Here is an 18,460-nt window from a genome sequence, read left to right as displayed (position 1 = left end):
TCGTTATCTTCTAGTTCACGTTTTGGGTGCAATTCTTTTATTAGTGATTGCAACAATGAGATGGCCAATGTAGATATACTATGTGGAAAAAGCAGAGCATTCACACAGCCTTCCAACAGCAATTTGCAAATATCACTCCCTTTGGAACAGAGCAACTACAGCAAACACCATGCATTGTTAACTAATACTAGTCATTTGGAGGCTTAGCGGAAACAAGAAGCACATGTTACAGTCAAGAAACATTCCACTACCGACAACGACGGCAAATACCAAGAAGTCACATTATAGAGTACAACATGTTCACTTAAATGTAAATACCATTTGAATCCATGGGTCGACATGCAACCTTATTTATTATATAATAATGATATAACTTATTATGTTATAGTCCATATATTAGAAGATAAAAGTTTCACAATTTGAAATAAAAGAAAAAGGTATTTTCCTTGATATTTACATTTTCGCCTCATACTTGGAGGTGGGCTGCCTATTTAGGTTGGAGGGGATGAAATGTCAAAGTCGACAGAATTACCTTTGCTCTGAAAATATGTTTTCTGCAGGCTCTTTTTCTGTCCATCTGATGACATTTCACTGACTTTGACAAATTGGCCAGAATCTGACTGACAAATGTGGCTCGGTGCGTTATTTGAGTGCGCAAAGGGATGTGTGCTCTCTGACACCTGCTAGCATGCGTAGAATACGCTCTTACCACAATCTTGTGTTCACTTACGTTCGCTCTACAGCAGGGGTGTCAGACTCGGTTTGGTTCGCGGGCCGCTTTAACGTCAACTTGATTTCACGTGGGCCGGACCATTTTAGATATAATATTTAGATTTTTTTTAATAAATGGATTAAAAGAACTGGATTAAAATCCCTGAATATTCAGTTTTTTTATAGATCTAAAACCATGTTTATTTGAGCTTTTTTATATATTTTTAGATTTTACAATATGATTTTTGAACTAAAAACTGAAAAATGTATTAAAAAATTACAATTATTGATTTAAAAGGGGGAAAATCAGGAAATTTAATATACATCTATACTCTTCATTTTAATTTGATCCTAAAACAGAAAGTCGGCACTTATGATTTACTTTCCCGGGCCACACAAAATGATGCGGCGGGCCACATTTGGCCCCCGGGCCGCCACTTTGACACATGTGGTCTACAGGTTAGAAATGCGACAACAAATGAAAAGAGCTCACATCGTCAACCTCGTAGCAGAACTCGAATAGCTCATTTCTACTCAACAATTTATCCAACAGTGAATGGAAAATAATTTGTGTACCTTTTAATCCAGTACTTTACATTCAAAATTGGTTGGGGTTTTTTAAAATTAATTTTCCTCCCAAATTCCAAGAATCCAATTGTATTGAGAACCCATTAAATGTTATCCCAGTCTGTGGGGTCCATTGATATGCGAGTGTTGGGGCCCCTAGGGCCCTACAGTCTATTGCAGCCTGTGCTATTGTTCACTAGCCCTGACAAATCCAGACAGGTGGAGACATTTCTCCGTCCAGCACGCCCCTCAACCCCCAACACCACAAGACCAAACACTAGATCTGGAAACGAGAGTAATGGACTTCAACTCTTCATAACTCAGTTCTGCCATTTCTAAAAGCCCTGTTGCTTGGCAACCAAATGTTTTGCTGCTGTTCTGCTATTTTCCCTTTTTTTACCGCTCCTTCTTCACTGACACTAATGCATGTACAACCAATTCCTAGTGTTCATCGCATATAGTGAGTAACTCAAATCATCAGACGAGTTTTTTTTTTGCACATCTGCAACGGGCAGTCATACATGTGCTTCAATTTTGCATTAATTTCTCATTGAAACTTTTTTTTGCACATCTGCAATGGGCAGTCAGTCATACATGTGCTTCAATTTTGCTTTAATTTCTCATTCAAACTTTTTTTGTTGCTCTCTCGCTCGGTTTCTTTCATGCAAACGTGGACAGCAAAATAATATGAAGCGAGAACTTGAGATAAAAAGAGGAAACATGACAATCTCACCGCAAATTTCTAACAGCCACATGTCGTTTACAATTATTTTTTTCTATCGAAACATGTGGATGTGTTAAAAAAAAATCTGTAGATTAGACCTCTAGTAATATTAATCCGACAAAACACATGCCTCACTATTAATGACTCACACGTGTCATGCGGGAAAATCAAAAGAACCAAGAACTTGAAATCCAATCCCAAAGAACAAACCACAAGCTGTCGTCACGTAACAACGCCTTCTGTTTACTCAGAGGCAAACACAGGTGGGCACATCTAAAAACACCCCTTCCTCATCTTCCTTTTCCTTGACATCAAAATGGGAACGCCACAAAACAAAGGTGACAACTGCCTCGGGTTGAGGTGATTTAATGACACCTAAAATGAATGACAAAAGAGGAATGTCTCTGCTAGAGTGAGATTCCCACAACTGCGCATCTTTTAGGCATTTTGATTGCTTGCATTTATTCCACACTGGCCCAGTGCCTTAACGGTGGAAGAAATAAGAGGAAGGGGGTTTAAACGAGGATGGATGAGGTCAGAGGGAAATGGATCCATCCATTAGGGCATAATGAGAGGGAGCAGCTGCCTGTAGCTTGGTCAGACAGTACACAGATGTGAACGAGCCTCTGATTTTGACTGAGCTGAGATGCTAAAACGGGACCTTTTGCCTCACTAGATCTTTAAAAAGTGTCACTCTGCAAAATTAGCAGCTTCTTCTGACCCATTATTGCAAGTGTAATGGACACTCACTTTGTTCCGCATCTCCTTTTTGAGGGCAACAAAAGCTCCAAGAAATCCAAGCAGGGCTAAAGATTATATACATAAATACAAATGTAGTTATATTCTATATTCTTGGGTTTACCCCAAGCAGAGGCTAATGTTGGATTGACACTCAGACGGCCATCTCCTCTTGGGAGTTTTTCCCACCAGAAAATGTGCAGTGAAGAAACTTAAGCCTTAACAGATCCCCAAAACAGGAATCTTCACTTCTCCTTTCCGAAATCCTGTAATCCCACTGCCTTCAAGTGCGGGTGTGTTGTGTACGTGGGCAAATACAGAGCTGGAGAGAGAGTGACTGAAAGAAGGAGGGAGTCAGTCCCAACAAAAGGGAGTCCTACTTGGCTCAGGTCTCAGTTAAAGCACTCCACAATCCGTCCGATTGTGGCTAACAGCACCAAATTGACCCATAAACAGACAATCTTATGTTTTGAGAAAGACCAAACACAGGACAATTACTGTAAAATAGTCCCAAGCATTTGTTTTCATGCGAATAAACTACCAAGCAAACAAGAATATATATGTGGCTCAGCTAAAAATGCGAAAGATAGCCTTTTTAACTTGACCTTGTTATGTTTGCAGAGTTCAGAGGTGATTGCAGTGCTCAAATGCCAACCTGTCATTACTGTGAGATTTGCCTATAATCTCTGATTACTTAAAACAGGGTGGAGAGGCTTTTATCCTGTCCGTTTATGAAAAATCTAATTGTTCTGTCAGCTGGGCTTAGCGCAGTTAGTTTATACACAGTCGTTTGTTTTCAGAGAAACATGCCTGCATTTGTACCTGATCTACTTAGCAAGACAAAACTTCAATCAACTCTAGTCTTTAGCTCAGACTTGAGTGTCAACAGAACTTAATATGAACTCTTGTTTTTTGTGTGGGATTACAGTAGTCTCTTTCTAAGGAATTAATGCATTAGTCAAACCAATGCCCATTAAATTGTGAGATTACATGCAATCAACACTTTACATAGAGACAATTATAGTTAATATCTGTGAACATTTATCGCCACCACTCAATGCCGTAAAAACAGACTAGAAAGCCATTCAAAAAGACCACCACTAAACATTGATGAACTGTAATTGCTCGGTGTGCTCACTCTCTCCGTCTGTATCACTCTTTGTTCATCGGTATTTTGTCTTTAGTTATTTAATTGTACAGGAACTTACGAGTTTTCCCCTCGAGCAGAAATGTTTTTCAATTCAAAGATATCCAAGTCTTGGAATGCCTTCCAGAATCCCTGAGTATAGAAATTATAGTTTGATAGGGTAAATTATTGTATTCTATGTCCTTTTGAAGTTTCATGTCCGTCAGCAAATATCCATGGCTTCCATACAAGGTCAATATTTATAAGCATAAAAAAACGTGATCTGATTTTGCTGAATGATTGAAAGAATTGGCAGGAAAATAATAGTCACACATGTTCACTCGGAAGATAGTCATTTTGATCGGAATACATGTTTCCACTCCAAGCTCTGACAATATCTATCAACACCAGTTAATCAATTTGCCCAAAATGGCTTTAATTTTCCTTGCTTAGCTTTTGAGTGTTGGTATATTCTAGCAATACTGACATTACTTTAAGTACCATGAAAAAAACTGACTTGGAGAGAAATTCACATTCGTAAGAACCCGTATTGCGAAATTCGAGAAAGCTGTTCAATGACAAAAGTTGGGTTCCATCGTACAAAAAAAATACCATGCGAGTTTGTTACATGGTTTGTTGGTGATCTCAAAAACAGTACGTGTGAAACCACTTAACGGTTAAAGTCCAATAATATGGTCGCTAGTGATTGAAAGGGTAACATCCTGTCTGTTCGAGAAAGCGAAAGAAAAACGATACAAAAGCCTGCCAATAACTCTAGCCGCAAGCTTCCAAACGTTTAAATAAAATGATTGCCACAAAGCCATTATTTTCAATAGTTGCATCTTTGATCGTCTTATCTTCTCTCAACACACGAAAAACATTTCAAAGAACTCAATTTTCTTCAATGGGTGCTTGTTGAGGAGTGGACTACATTAACCGTTTTGTGGCGGTAACTCACCATGTTTTACCTTAACAGTCCAGATGTTAATATAAGTCTGTACAAACTCTTGTCTGTAAGTCCATGCCACACTGGACAGCAGGTGTGTGTGAGATGCAGGACACGGGGATGACAGGCGAAATGAGGAAGAAAGGGACTGCAGCTGCAATGGATCAACAGGGTCTGTGAATGAAACACACCATAGTGGTCCCATTTACTGTGGTTTTTGAAAGAACACATTTGTACATTGCATGTCTCTGCATGAGGAACATATTTTAATATCCAAGTTGCTTGCATCGGTGCACCAATTTCTCGAGTACAAAATGCTTTTGTCTAGTTTGCGCCATCCCGAAACTACCCCATCAAAAGCAAGATTTTCTCTGTAATGTGTGATATACACTCTGTCTTGAAAAGTAGTATGTATAATGATGTGTAATTAATTTCAAATAACAACTGTTATCAGATAATGATGATGTTTTTCAGGGTCTCAAATGACAAAAAATGTCTCAACGCGAAAAATGGCCAAATTAATTCCCACAAAAGAAAAAGTGGCACTTGATGATAAGAATAGAATATAATACAAATCTGTGTGCAGATTCTCAACGTCATTTAAAAACAAAATGAAGTCATTTAAACAACGTGGATGTTACCTTCCCTTTATTGAATGCATTTACAAAAGTCACACAAGGCACTAATATTTTTGAATAAACTCATTCCATGCATCATTTGTCTTTGTCAGCATGTTAAAAGTATGATAGTTTATCAGTCAGACAAGTGAAAACACAGCTTTTTTTTCTTTTTACATTGCCTGCAGCTCTAAGTCTGACCTTCTCCCCTCTCCATCTCACTCACCCTCACCCCTTTTGCCGCCAGGCACCAATGGGTGGGCCTGTAGGAAAAGTCATAACTGAATCCCCAAGCATTGCCCATACCTTTGCTAGGTATGTGTGTGCCCGTGTGTATGTGTTGGGAAAAGGCAACACGGTTACATTGTTGAGACACTGCTGAAGCAAATAGGAATGAGGTAAATATCAATGGCGGTGGTCTCACATAGCACATTAGTCAACGTCTCCTGCTTGCTGTTTGAGCATCAACGCAAAAGCAGCCCCAGGGTTCGCACCACTGTCCTCCTCCAAAATCCTTCTTGGGCAAAAAGTAAAGTAACCTGAGCTGTGCATAAATCATTCGAAACATTTGTTACTTTGAGTATTTGTGCCCCTATTCCCTTCAGAATTTTTTTTTCCATTTTGTCATCATCCAGAAGCTGCCATGAAATTTTTGTATAATGGACTACAAAGTTTTTGGAAAAGTGAGACTAATGCTTTTGTTTTTGCCAACGGTTATGAAACATATTGTCTGTATTTTTTAATTTTTTATAAATGGTATAGGTACGCTTGAGCATTATAAATGTGCTTTATTACACTGGTTTGAAAACCTGCTCTAAGCCAAAATGCATAGTAAAAATTAGTTGTGTTCAATGGATACGTATGTTTAGGAGCAACATATTTGAGAGAGGTAGTAAATGGGAATCTGCAAAACAGGGTAATTAAATGTACCGAAAGTGCAAATAATAATAATAATCGGACATAGGCTTTGTCATCATCATTGACTCGACAAAAGCCTAATTGTCATCATACCCAGATAACTGTGTATAACAAAATTGGTAAATTTGTATTGTTGATAAATTGGTAAATCTATGTTGCAGCAGCAGGTGATTTTGAATCCCTCATTTTGAAACTAAATTAGGAGCGATTCCTATGTTTAACCTTTTTTTATGGATCAATACATATGTTCATATGTCATGGCCTGTTTGAGTCATCCTACTGAACTCTCCAAATGGAATAACATATAGCCTTAGAGAAAATCCAGGTAAAATTCAAATGGCTAATGTATAGCTGATAGTGGCAAAACAACACTTGACAAGCGGGGAAGTGGCTTTCTGGGTCTTTCAATGTGTATTTTGAGCCACACTTTAGGAAGGCATCTATTAACACCAATTGTAACCTTACTGCTTTACAACTTGTCTCCAGCTGTTCGCACCCTGTCACCCCCATTCAGTGGTGCGACACACACATCTTTAACACATTGTTGACTGGAGAAGAAACAGCGCAAATAGCTCTCCACTTATCAAAGGATGAGGGACTGATGCATCTCGTGTCTTTTTTTCCCCCACAAAATGCTTCTATTTCCCCCAGAATACTGCAGTAGGATAGCTCATCCAAACAATGGCGACTCAGAGTAAAAAGAGTAACATGGCAGTCAAAGCCCCAAGCATAATAGCAATTATTTATTATTATTATGTCAGTGGGTCCGTAGCCGGTAACCGGTCAAATAGTTCCAGGGGCTATTTAGCCGGTAACCGGTCAAAGAGCCTGTATGGCCCCATATGGCTATTTAGCCGGTAAGAATTCTGTGTGGGGTAAATGGTAAGAAACTACATTTAATAAGGTTTATTTCCTCAATGTGATAATTGATAAGGACCTTTATATAAAGATAACTAGGCCTACTCAACTTTTATGGCATACATTTATTAACAAAAGCACACAAACATTAATGGTAACAGTATTATGCTATCTCACAGATGTCTACATAGTCCATTGACACCAATTTTCTTTAGAATTGAAACAGTTCTAAGACAAGTGTTGCATACAATTCCAATGATATTAACAAATACTCAATATTTGGCAGTTATTATTTATTTTATAAGTGGTAAACTTCCCACCAAATTTGATAAAGATCAGATGGACAGTTAAAAGAAAATCCTGTTCACCCAATTAGCATGCAATTGATAGATTTTAACATTAGGTGAATAGGGATTTAATGACTATTATTTAACATTGAGAGAATAGGGGATTTTCTAAACCATTCAACCAATCTTATTGAAATGTGATGTGTTATTGCCACTTATAAAATAAACAATAACTGCCAATTATTGTGAGTATTGCAATTCTCATAATGTATTGACTTTGCCTATAGTCTACATTAAAGTAGTATCCCTGTGTTTTGATGACTCAAAGACAAAACAGAGTAATATTAACATAATGTTGAGATAGTGTACTGTTATTTGATAAAAGTTGTGAAAATATGAAATGAGGTTAAGGGTTTACTATATAAATAAATAAGATATAATGTCACACTGGCTAAATAGCCATATGGGGCCATATAGGCTATTTGGCCGGTTACCGACTAAATAGCCCCTGGGACTATTTGACCGGTTACTGGCCTCGGAGCCACTGCCTATTATTATAACAACTTTTCTCATTTCAATTAGAAGGGCCACTGCCCTAAATCGATATTAAATTCACCAGTCATCCAGAGACATTGATTTTCGAGCTGTGCTTTGGCCAATGCGAGGTCAGGAATCAGTCTCCCGATACTCTAAATTGTTTTCATTTTCAAAACACTTGCCTAGCAGTCCTTACCATGTTTCTTACCATTAACAATTACCAGACAGTAGTACTAACACAAACTAATTCCACAAGCTAATTTTGGGTCATTTTCAATGCACCACGGAGAGAAAAATCCAATGTTTGATCAGACTCGGGCCAAAGAGTTCTAAATCACTGATAAGTTGGCGAGTGAAAGGAACACACCGACTGCTTTTCATCTCTGCAGACACAGGCAATGTAAACAGATCATTTTAAACGTCAACACAAAGAACATTAACGCAAACATGATACAGAAATATCAATAGTATGGAAAAAGGAGGTCTTCATATTTTTCGGACCCCCAAAATACTTTCGCTCCATTTCTCCAGTGTTTATGGGTGACTGAGCAGAAGGAGAAACAGTATGGTTTCCTCAAATATCCGGGTGGCTCTTGCTGACAGGTGAGGATGTTTTTTATCAACAGGTGTGAGGAAGCCAATGAAGATATGAGGATAGATAGCACAGGCAGGTGTGGGCGAGCAAGTGAGAAAGAGAATAAGTGGGAACCGCAGACAAGGAGTGTGTCCAACCACAGCCACATTCTAACTTGAAAACATCCTTTCAACACACACTTCTACCTCCCACAGGCAAGCCGCAGGGAGACGGCTGCAACTCCAGCTTCGGTATAATTAGTGAAATAAATGCTTTTTCGCATGTTTGGCTGCAAACCAAAGCTGCTAATTGATGTGCAAACATGCAACAGACTGGAAATAGGAAACTACTATAGATAACATTTAAAAGATTCTGCATGGAATTGACATACAAATGACATTTTTTTAATGGCAACGGTATCACTCGGTCACTTCGGCAATGAAGGCACAAAACATGCACCGCAGTGTGATAACAGCTGTACATTGCTAGAATAGTACTAATTATTCCTTCATTCATTCATAGAGGGTGCAGAAGCATATCCTAGCAGTCTATGGGCACCAGGTAGGGGACACCTTGAATCGGTGGGCAGCCAATCGCAGACCACATTGAGACGGACAACCATTCAAGCTCACATTCATATCTGGGGGCAATTTAGTGTTCAATCAGCCTACCATGCATGTTTTTGGGATGTGGCAGAAAACTGTAGAACCCGGAGAAAACATGCATATAAACTCCACACAAGGAAGATGAACACTCGACCCCAGAACTGTGAGGCTGACGCACCAAACACCGGGACCCACATTACTAACTTTTCAGTCGAAAACTATTAAGCACAAAATGTTCAATGGTGAAAAAACATGACAAACATCTCATATTTCAAGTGGCAGGCCGGATGAACTAAGACCTGAACAAAACAGGCTTCCTGTTAGTCGTACCAGATGGGCACATTTGCTGCTGTGATGAGTCCAAGCTGGCTTTCATCCAGAAAATGACTGCGATGCCCTCCCTGAAAGAAAGGTCTATCCTCAGAGTTTAGGTAGCACAAGGGGTCGGCGGCTAAACTGGAAAAGGAAGATAATCCAGGGTTAAAGAGGGTCATGGTGTTGACTGAAATTTCGCACGAGGAGTGGACTTTTTAGATGTAGCATCTTCATTAATAGCTGCACCTGGATCCAAGAGCAACCCTTTGGGAAAACCTCTCATGGTCACCAATAACGTGTAATACCAACTGGGCCATTAAATCAGTCTCCAACTTGTCGCCCTATACGTATGCATCCTTCCTCCTTGTTCTGTGCTTTCTTTTGTTCAAAGTCACAATTATTATTCCAGGCAAGACCGAGAAGGGGTGAGGTAGGATTGGGAGTCTAGTGGGATGCCTTTTCTTTTGCTTATTCGGGCCATGCCCAGAGTCCTGAAGCACGTTTATATAGTTTCCCACTTCCTCCTGTTTGGTTTTTTCCAATTTATTGGAAACCTTGGATGTGACGTTGCAAAACTCAACTTTTTTTAGGCATCTTTGAGATTTTCGGACCACCACTCAAAAACTTGACCTTACCAAAAAGAGTGCTTTTTTATATTTAAGCAGTGGCAGGCCGTCAGGGCCTTAATGGCCTTCTCTGCTGGCCTAAGAAATATCTGAATCATATATTATATTTTGTCCATCAATACTTATTAAATAATTCCAAATTGTCTGTTAGCTTCCTTTCATTGCTTTTCCCCCTGGTTGCACTGCTTCCAGATGTGTGTTTTCATATTGAAGCATTTAACCAATCACATTTCAGCCATTATTTGTTGCCAGGGTCAGAAATCTGCCTCAAGGCCTTCACAATCAGTTCTGCAGGCTCTGCTGCATTAAACAAGCGTCGATAAGACTGTTGTTTAACCAATCAGATTTCGAGTTGTCAACACCACAATGCCTTGTCGCAGGCGTAGGGATACGTCATCACTTTCACCAACTATGATTGGCTAGTGATTAGCCAGAGCTACCAAACTGTATCTGTAGCGAGCTGCACAAGCAAATATATTGTTGTGTTGATTTAAAGCCATTTTCAAGACGGACTATGCCAGAAATACAACAGAACAGGCTCGACTTCCAGCATTAGCTTTGTTGGCGATAGAAAAGAAGGAAGAAAGAAAGGAGGATGGATATTGTGTACAGTTAAAAGGATTTTTGGTGAGTAAAATATGGCTATATTCCTAAATAATATTTCAATTGTGGTTCGGTTCTGATATCTGAAAAGCTCCAATGTTTGTATTTAAGCTCCAGTGTTTGTATTTAATCACTAAATGCTGCTAGGAATTGGATTTTACCCCATATTAGTGGAATTTTTGCCGTTTCGCCATTGACGTCCATCGCTGTCTTTTCCCGGGAAAATCACCCCCCGGCCCGGTTGCAATGTCTGAAAAGCTCCAGTATTTGTATTTAATCATTAAATGCTGATAGGAAGTGGATTTTACCCGTTGAAGGCGCTACGAGAAAATGCACAAACCGCCACTGTATTTAAGCAATGCAAAAAGAACTGCTTAATAGTGGGTGGAAAAAAATCCTGGAGTAAACGTCTTTTTTCAGCAAGTTTAAACTCTTTAGATTTTGCATAAGTAGCAAAAATTGATACCCTTGAAACGATTGTATATAAACCTTTGAGCCTGTCTGGAAGTCATCTTTCTCTTTAGTTCAATATTTATCGTATTGTGGAATTCAGCAAAATATAACAAGCTATTTTTATACATTCTATTGAATTATTTAATTGGCGCTCCGGTAGGATTGTTTCCTGGAACGCCATATGTGCTACAGCGTCTGTTTACACCATGGAGGCATACAACTCAGTAATTTAGAACAGCCAGCTAGGCCGACCGAGGCATCATGCAGCTGTTTTGCGCGCTGACCAGCTTGACTCTGTTATTGTTACTGGTAGCACTACCACATTTAAGTGTGACAGCATACAATTTGTAACAATAAGAGCAAATTAGCTCCATGGCATCGTTGTACGGCCACGTAATTTCTCGGTGAGCCCACCGAGGCGCTCGCATAGCCGAGCAACGATGCTGTACCCAAAACACACGTGAGTGCCCCAAACACAGTCAGGCTCAGATTTCAAGCCTTGTGGTCTCCTAAATATATATCGTAGTACACATCGGGCTATGTGTCACTACTGTTTACAGGAAAGTGATTTATGGGGCTTTTTGCAAAGAGAAGGAAAGAGTTTAAGAGAGAAGGTCAAGTAAAAAACGTTTTTAAATAAGCACTAAAATGCATTAATGAGGATTTCCATTCATCTTTGACAATAAGGCATGACAATATTTCATTTATTTTTACATATTGGTGAAGGCATCTTCATAATGAAGTTATTTTGTGGGGGGTTTTAGATAGAGCAACTCCAGAAAATACACAGTGCATTGCTAATAAAACAGACAAGATGTCTATGTTCTAATATTCTTTTTTTTTATGATGCAGTGTGTTGGGTAACTGGTATGACGGGTGTAGACTCTATTTTCACTTATTTTTAAATGTAGCTACAGTATGTTTGTAGAGGGAATCCTAGCAAATGTGCATTTACAAGTCCCTTGTTCTGTATTGTCAAAACATGGTGACATTTTGAGTGAATATGTCACTATGGCGGCATGGTGGCACATTGTTGGAAGAGATAAAGGAGAGAGATGATAATCTTTTGCCGAGGGGGAAAAAAAACCTCAATTCATCGCATCACAGCAAACTGTGTTGCTTTAGACATGACAGATGTAACCTGAGCTTTTTTGTAAGTAGAAAGAAATAGAACCAAAAATCCGTCTTAATTTTAAATTCCAGTCATGCTGCAAATGCTGCTTTTACATTTATATTAGTTTTTCAGGAATGCAAAATATTATATTTTAGGCCCCTGTCCATTTTAGTGTTTGTTTTTTTACTGAATGGGAAAACCAACTAAATTAAAATTAGTATGAGTTAGAAAATAATCCGATATTCTTGTTTGTGAAAGACAAAAGCGATTGCTCACTGTAAATTATAATCATTGTGTAATTGTATTCACAAGGTCCATTGTGTTCTAGCAAACATGCTATCAAGATGCCAATTGGGGTTCCAATAACGCGTTTGATGGAGGTCAACTAGTAAGAGGAGCAATATAAGCCACATGCGCCTTGTTGCAGTCACAAACCACATCAAGCAGAGGAAACTTAGGGTGAGAGAAGGAACAGGTCAGCAATTCAATCCAGATATGTCCACATTTAAACAATCAGCGGAAAGTTGTCGAGGCTCAAATGCCAAGCGACCACCCATAGACACCTTGTGTTCTCACTAAAGATAAATGGGCTGCTGAGGTTTGATGCAAAACGCAAGGATGGATTTAGTTTCATTGTTCCACCAGCATCGTATCTTTAATTGGCATCCAGCATTTTCGGCCCTTAATAATCACAAGAATGCAAATGGTGCAAAAAAATGGAGTATATTTAAAATTGAAACAAAACAAAACCGTATAAATAAACTAAAGAGACTGGACAGACTGTTAGGCTGCTTTCTCAGTAAGATAAATACCGTAATTACTCGAATATAACGCGCACTCGAAAATAACACGCAGGTATAACTTTGGGCCAAAAAAATCTGGAAAAACGCAGTACTCGAATATAGTGCGCACCTAAAATTTCCCGCTGACGAAAATCAGAAATCTTACCTTTTTTTCTTCGTTTCACGATTGTTTTGTTCAAACAAATTTATTCATTAGAATCCTTCAAATGAAAAGTTCCTCTCTCTCTTTGTCTGTCCTCTCATACATCTCTTCGTTGAGAATGCTATCAACGTCCACGCTTCCTTCATCCACTTCCTCTTCCTCCCACAACACATCATCCGATTGGCTTTACGAGATGACGTAAAATCCGTGCGTCAAAGTGAGTTTGACAATGCTTTTTTCGATCGAAAATTTGTCATTTATTTTAGTTATTGATTATAACACTGAACTGAGAGAGGGTGAACTGAGACGGGTACGAGGCTAGAGGGGGGCAGTGGTGGTCTCGGCTTCACGAGATGACGTAAAATCCGTGCGTCGGCTCTACGAGATGACGTAAAATCCGTGCGTCAAAGTGAGTTTGACAATGCTTTTTTCGATCGAAAATTTGTAATTTATTTTATTCAATTCAATTTCAATTCAATTTATTTGGCAAGAAAAAGCACCAGGCTAAGGGCCATGTAACAAGACACAAAAAAAAAAAAAAAAAAAAAAAAAAAAAAAAAAAAAAAAAAAAAAAAAAAGTTTTTGATTATAACACGCACCCCCAACTATTGGAATTAATTATTTTGCAAAAACCTGCGTGTTATATTCGAGTAATTACGGTAAATAAAAACAACTCATAGCCGACTATAGTGGATTGAAAATGAGTTTGAAGGGTCTCTTCTATTGAATCAAGTTTTTCCAACTCAAATTTACTAATCCCACCGCCTTGATCCACAACTTCACCTCTTCCCACACACATCCAGTCTTATCCCAGTAGGAAAGTCCCTCTGTGGGCAGGCATTCCTTTTTAACATGATATGCTTGTGAATCACCCCCAGAGCTGTGTTGCTGCTCCACTAATGAACACAGGACCCACAGACAGAGCTGTCCATGGCTTGCCATGCTCAATGGTTGCATCAGAAAACAGGATCCAGCTGCCCAGCAGCCTGTCATTACAAGACGGGGGGGGAAAAAGAAACCTCCTAGAATGCCTTCTGGTTGCCCCTCAACCCATGTCATCCCCTGACCACATCTCACACGGGTCCATTAGGCCTTGTGCATGCATCCCTTGGTTGGGAGCTATCTTGGTAACCTGCCTTCATCTCCGGTTCTGCAGCCTATGTCAAAAACCCCACTCAATAGCACAACTGAAGTGGAAAGACAGTTTATTTTAGTGAGTTTTGATGGATACGTTGTTTGCTTGCATTCACTGTAGATTTACAATACAGTCCACCACAGTATATTACATTTTTCAGTTTCCTCAGCCAACAGTCATTTTTCCAAATATAAGATCCTCGAGTATACGCATTTCCACCTCATGAGTAGTTTTCTCCCCACAACAAAACAGTGTTTTAGCTATCAAACCAGATTTAAGGGTAGACCAAATGTATCCAACCATGTCTATATGGAGAAACTGCGATACAAGAGTCGCATGGCATAGCATGGGAAATGGTCCACCAGCTCAGATAGGCACCAATGACATTTAAAGAGGCAGACAAAACATAGCACACACGTAAACCCACGTGTATGCACACATGCCCACCTGATACCAGCATCAGGGTAGAGTGACTATCTGAGGAGCTGAGTGCAAAGTAAACAACACTCACCGACAATGCACCTCACATGAAACTCGTCTGGGAAGTCGCCCTGTGCGTCTTCGTGTGTGTACATGAGTAGTGTGTTAGCTCAGGGAATGAGTATAAGACGACATGTTTTTGCAGTCAAAGGTACAAATAGATACATCGTTCCTGTTTGTGGGTGTATCTGCTTTTGATTTAAGCCAGGCTCCCCATGCCACAGACATAAAAAAGGGCCATCAAACATTGCATCGGAAATGATAACTTAACTCCACCCATTTACAATAAAGGAATTGTTTTTGGTTTTTTGTGGTGGCCAATGTTTTACAAATCATCCCTCGCCAAAATGTTAACAAATACTTCCGTCGGAGTATCCTGTGGTCTGGCAATGCGAAGCACAAGAGCTTACAAGCTTTTGTTGTGGCCTCGGATATTCAAGACGATTTTCGAGGAGGCCGGGGGGCATGTGAAAAATGTTTGTTGCCATAAAGCAAGTCCAATTGGTATTAATGGTGTGGCATGCACTTGAGGCCACAGGAAATGTGTGTATGCTTGTGTGGCTGTGCATGCATGTGCATAAGAGAGTGTGTTTGGTTTAAGTCAGTCAGACACACTTGTTTCCCAGAAGGATGGATCTGATGGAGGCCACAGGGCAGGCGGCAGACAGATTCATCAGAGTCATCGGCTTGGGGTGTCCAGTATCCCAGAGTGCAGTGCAGCTGCCAGGCCTGCAGTGGCAGCCATGATGGGCTCCAGGTGGACTGGACGAGATGGGTTTAGGACCCACTCGGAGTGTTTCGTCAAATTAGTCCTAATTTACTTTCATGGTACGTACTCCACAGTATCACATAAAATGACATGATTCCCCAATATTACTTGATCTCGCAAATTGGCTGTAATAAACAATTACAATTAATTATGATTTTTTGGTAAACAAGAAAAGGAGAGGGTAATATTTGACGGTTAATGTTAAATGTACATTTTCAAGTTGATTTAGGTTAGCACCAAAATTAAAATTATTGCCTGAAACCAGTAGCAGACACACTACAAGCAATTTAGCATTTGAAAATATTATTTCAATCCTTGAAAGTTATTATGCTCAAAATGATTTGAATTTTTTTTAGATATTATTGATTTGAAGAATAATATATACAAATTTATGAAAATATTTTTTCCACTGACAGCAATGCACAGCTAAAATAATTATGCTTATTTTAGCTTTGCGTTGTTGAAAGGTCAGTGGAAAAAATATTTTCAGAATTTTGTATTTATTATTTTGGATATGTTATAAAATGTTTAACTTTCCAACGCATAAATACTTAAAACAATGTACTGCATAGGGATAGAATCGTCTCGGCTTCGGAAAAATGTTAAAATCATTTTTTTAAATTAAAAAAAAACAATGCTTACATCAGTAACTGCAATTTTTCTACTATTGCATCTGAATATAAATGCCAATCCCAAACCTCTAAAGAAAACCTTACGCAAAAGCCACAGTTTAAATTTCAGATGCAAAACTAAAACTGTAAAATATACGACCGAAACACAATAAAAGCTGTTGAAAATGAATGAGTGAATAAATACCGCAGGGGTAAATAGAAGTGTGTCATGTTTTGAATCGTTAAAGCCCGGCATAATTTGAATCACGCTTTCTAGCGTAGTGAAAATAAAGGCGTCTTGAGTTAAACCCAGAATCCCCGCTTGGATTGTAAATCCACTGAAGGCGCTCTGACTTGACCCCTGTGAACCCGTGACCAAAAACACATTGGTCATTTATTTCTCAGCAGTCATGTCCAATTCACGCCTTGCTCTTCTAGGAAGGAATCAGCTGCATAGCTCAAATATTTCTGGCTTGGGCAACATGAATCCACACACAAATTCCCTGAGCGCAAAATGAAATCTTCAGTTTAAATCCAAGAAGCTTGCAAAATCTTTTATAGTCTGAAATACCCTCCCCACAATACAAAGAGTATAGTTACATCAAGAGCTAGAAAAGCAAAAAAATAACTCGACATATGACTCAAAGCTCATAATGGATTTTTGTCTGTCTTTCCTCTGACTTCAGGAAGCTTGTTAAACTCCGAAATTTGTGACAAGTTTGATTTAGAGTTGTTTGGACTAAAATGGCACAAGTTGCTTTCAGCAATCCATCAAATCAACCTGAAGCCTGTTATTTTTTTTCAACTTAAAATGTGAAACCTATAAATAAACATACTTTACCTTGCAGACAACTTACAGTGCAAGATCTTCCTAACATAAAAGCTTCGGAGTGGCCATGTACACACAATAGAACAGTCTGATCACCAATAAGTGGTATAACCAATAATAGGTGTCTGTCAAGGGAATTCCGTAATAAATGTAATAATTTCTGTGGGAAAAAAATCCAATATTTTTTTTCTCTCTCTCTCTCTCTCTCCCAGACATCCAACAACATTGCAATGTCAAACCGCAAACATCTTACAGGGAGTTTGCAACTGCTCTATATAAACAGTTTTGCTGCAGTAAATGGCAGTACTACAGGTATTTTGATGAATAACAATGAGTGCTTTGTTTATTAACAAACGCCTCTACCTACTGAGGAGTCTACGGTCCTTTGGAGCTGTCAGGCTCTTTAACAAAAAAATGGCTGAGTGTTAAGACCTACCGTATACATGCATGTACATCTATGTGTATGTTTATATGTATATGTGTGTATATATATACGTATATATATATATATATATATATATATATATATATATATATATATATATATATATATATATATATATATATATATATATATATATATATATATATATATATATATGTATATATATTTCAGCAACACGCTTATTTATTTATATGTTCATTCGTGTATTGATTTATTAACTTACTTATTACCAATCTATTTATGTCTAAAATGCCTTTTCTATTTCTGCATCCTCACCCTCTTGCTACTGTGACAACAAAATTTCACGAATACTGGATGAATAAAGTTATGCAATCAAATCCAAAATGGCTGAGTGTTAAGATCTACCGTATGCATGCATGCACAGCTATGTGTATGTATGTATATATGTGGTTATATACGAATACTGGATGAATAAAGTTATCCAATCCAATCCAATCCAATTAAAGCATGTGGCACTCATGCGATTACCTACAATTAATGCAACTAGTGTATAAAATATTTTTTATAACCACCAGACAACCACAAGGCACAGTTCAACAACATATACAATTTGTCCAATTTCTTGCACGTCCGCAAGTATTTTTTTTCTAAGAATAGTGCTAATGTTAGATTATATAAGCAAAAAAGTAGGACAAAGACCATTTTGAAAATCTTAGTGATAAAAAAATACCACACCAAGTCTGGCACTAGTTTCAGTCACAGAGCCGCAGATTTACCGAACACATTCATAAAGACGTTGCATACTTTTTACTTTAATTGCATCACTTTGACCTGCAAGTTACTATAAAATTTAACTACAATGACAAACTTGAACTAGATCGACATTCCGTATTTCTATGATTTATGTTCCAGTGTGGGCTCAAGCTAAAAAAAATGTGTGTACAGAATCTTCTGTAAGCGGTTTCC

General features: G+C 38.5%; 2 protein-coding genes across 9 annotated transcripts in view; both read right to left on the bottom strand.

Annotated features, from left to right (window-relative positions):
* arvcfb (ARVCF delta catenin family member b) overlaps positions 1 to 18,460 on the bottom strand; it is a 340,912-nt gene that overhangs the window by 125,380 nt on the left and 197,072 nt on the right. The gene's annotated exons all lie outside the window — the stretch shown is intronic.
* Positions 1 to 18,460, bottom strand: part of sema4c (sema domain, immunoglobulin domain (Ig), transmembrane domain (TM) and short cytoplasmic domain, (semaphorin) 4C) — a 226,463-nt gene that overhangs the window by 183,600 nt on the left and 24,403 nt on the right. For both annotated transcript variants that reach the window (XR_013300455.1, XM_077601836.1), the window contains exon 2: positions 4,825 to 4,986. The gene's annotated coding sequence lies outside the window, so the exon portion shown is untranslated. The remainder of the gene's footprint in view (positions 1 to 4,824; positions 4,987 to 18,460) is intronic.

The sequence above is a fragment of the Stigmatopora argus genome, chromosome 5 (genome assembly GCF_051989625.1).
Source record: "Stigmatopora argus isolate UIUO_Sarg chromosome 5, RoL_Sarg_1.0, whole genome shotgun sequence".
Classification (NCBI taxonomy): Eukaryota; Metazoa; Chordata; class Actinopteri; order Syngnathiformes; family Syngnathidae; genus Stigmatopora; species Stigmatopora argus.
This window is presented reverse-complemented; position numbering and strand designations above follow the sequence as displayed.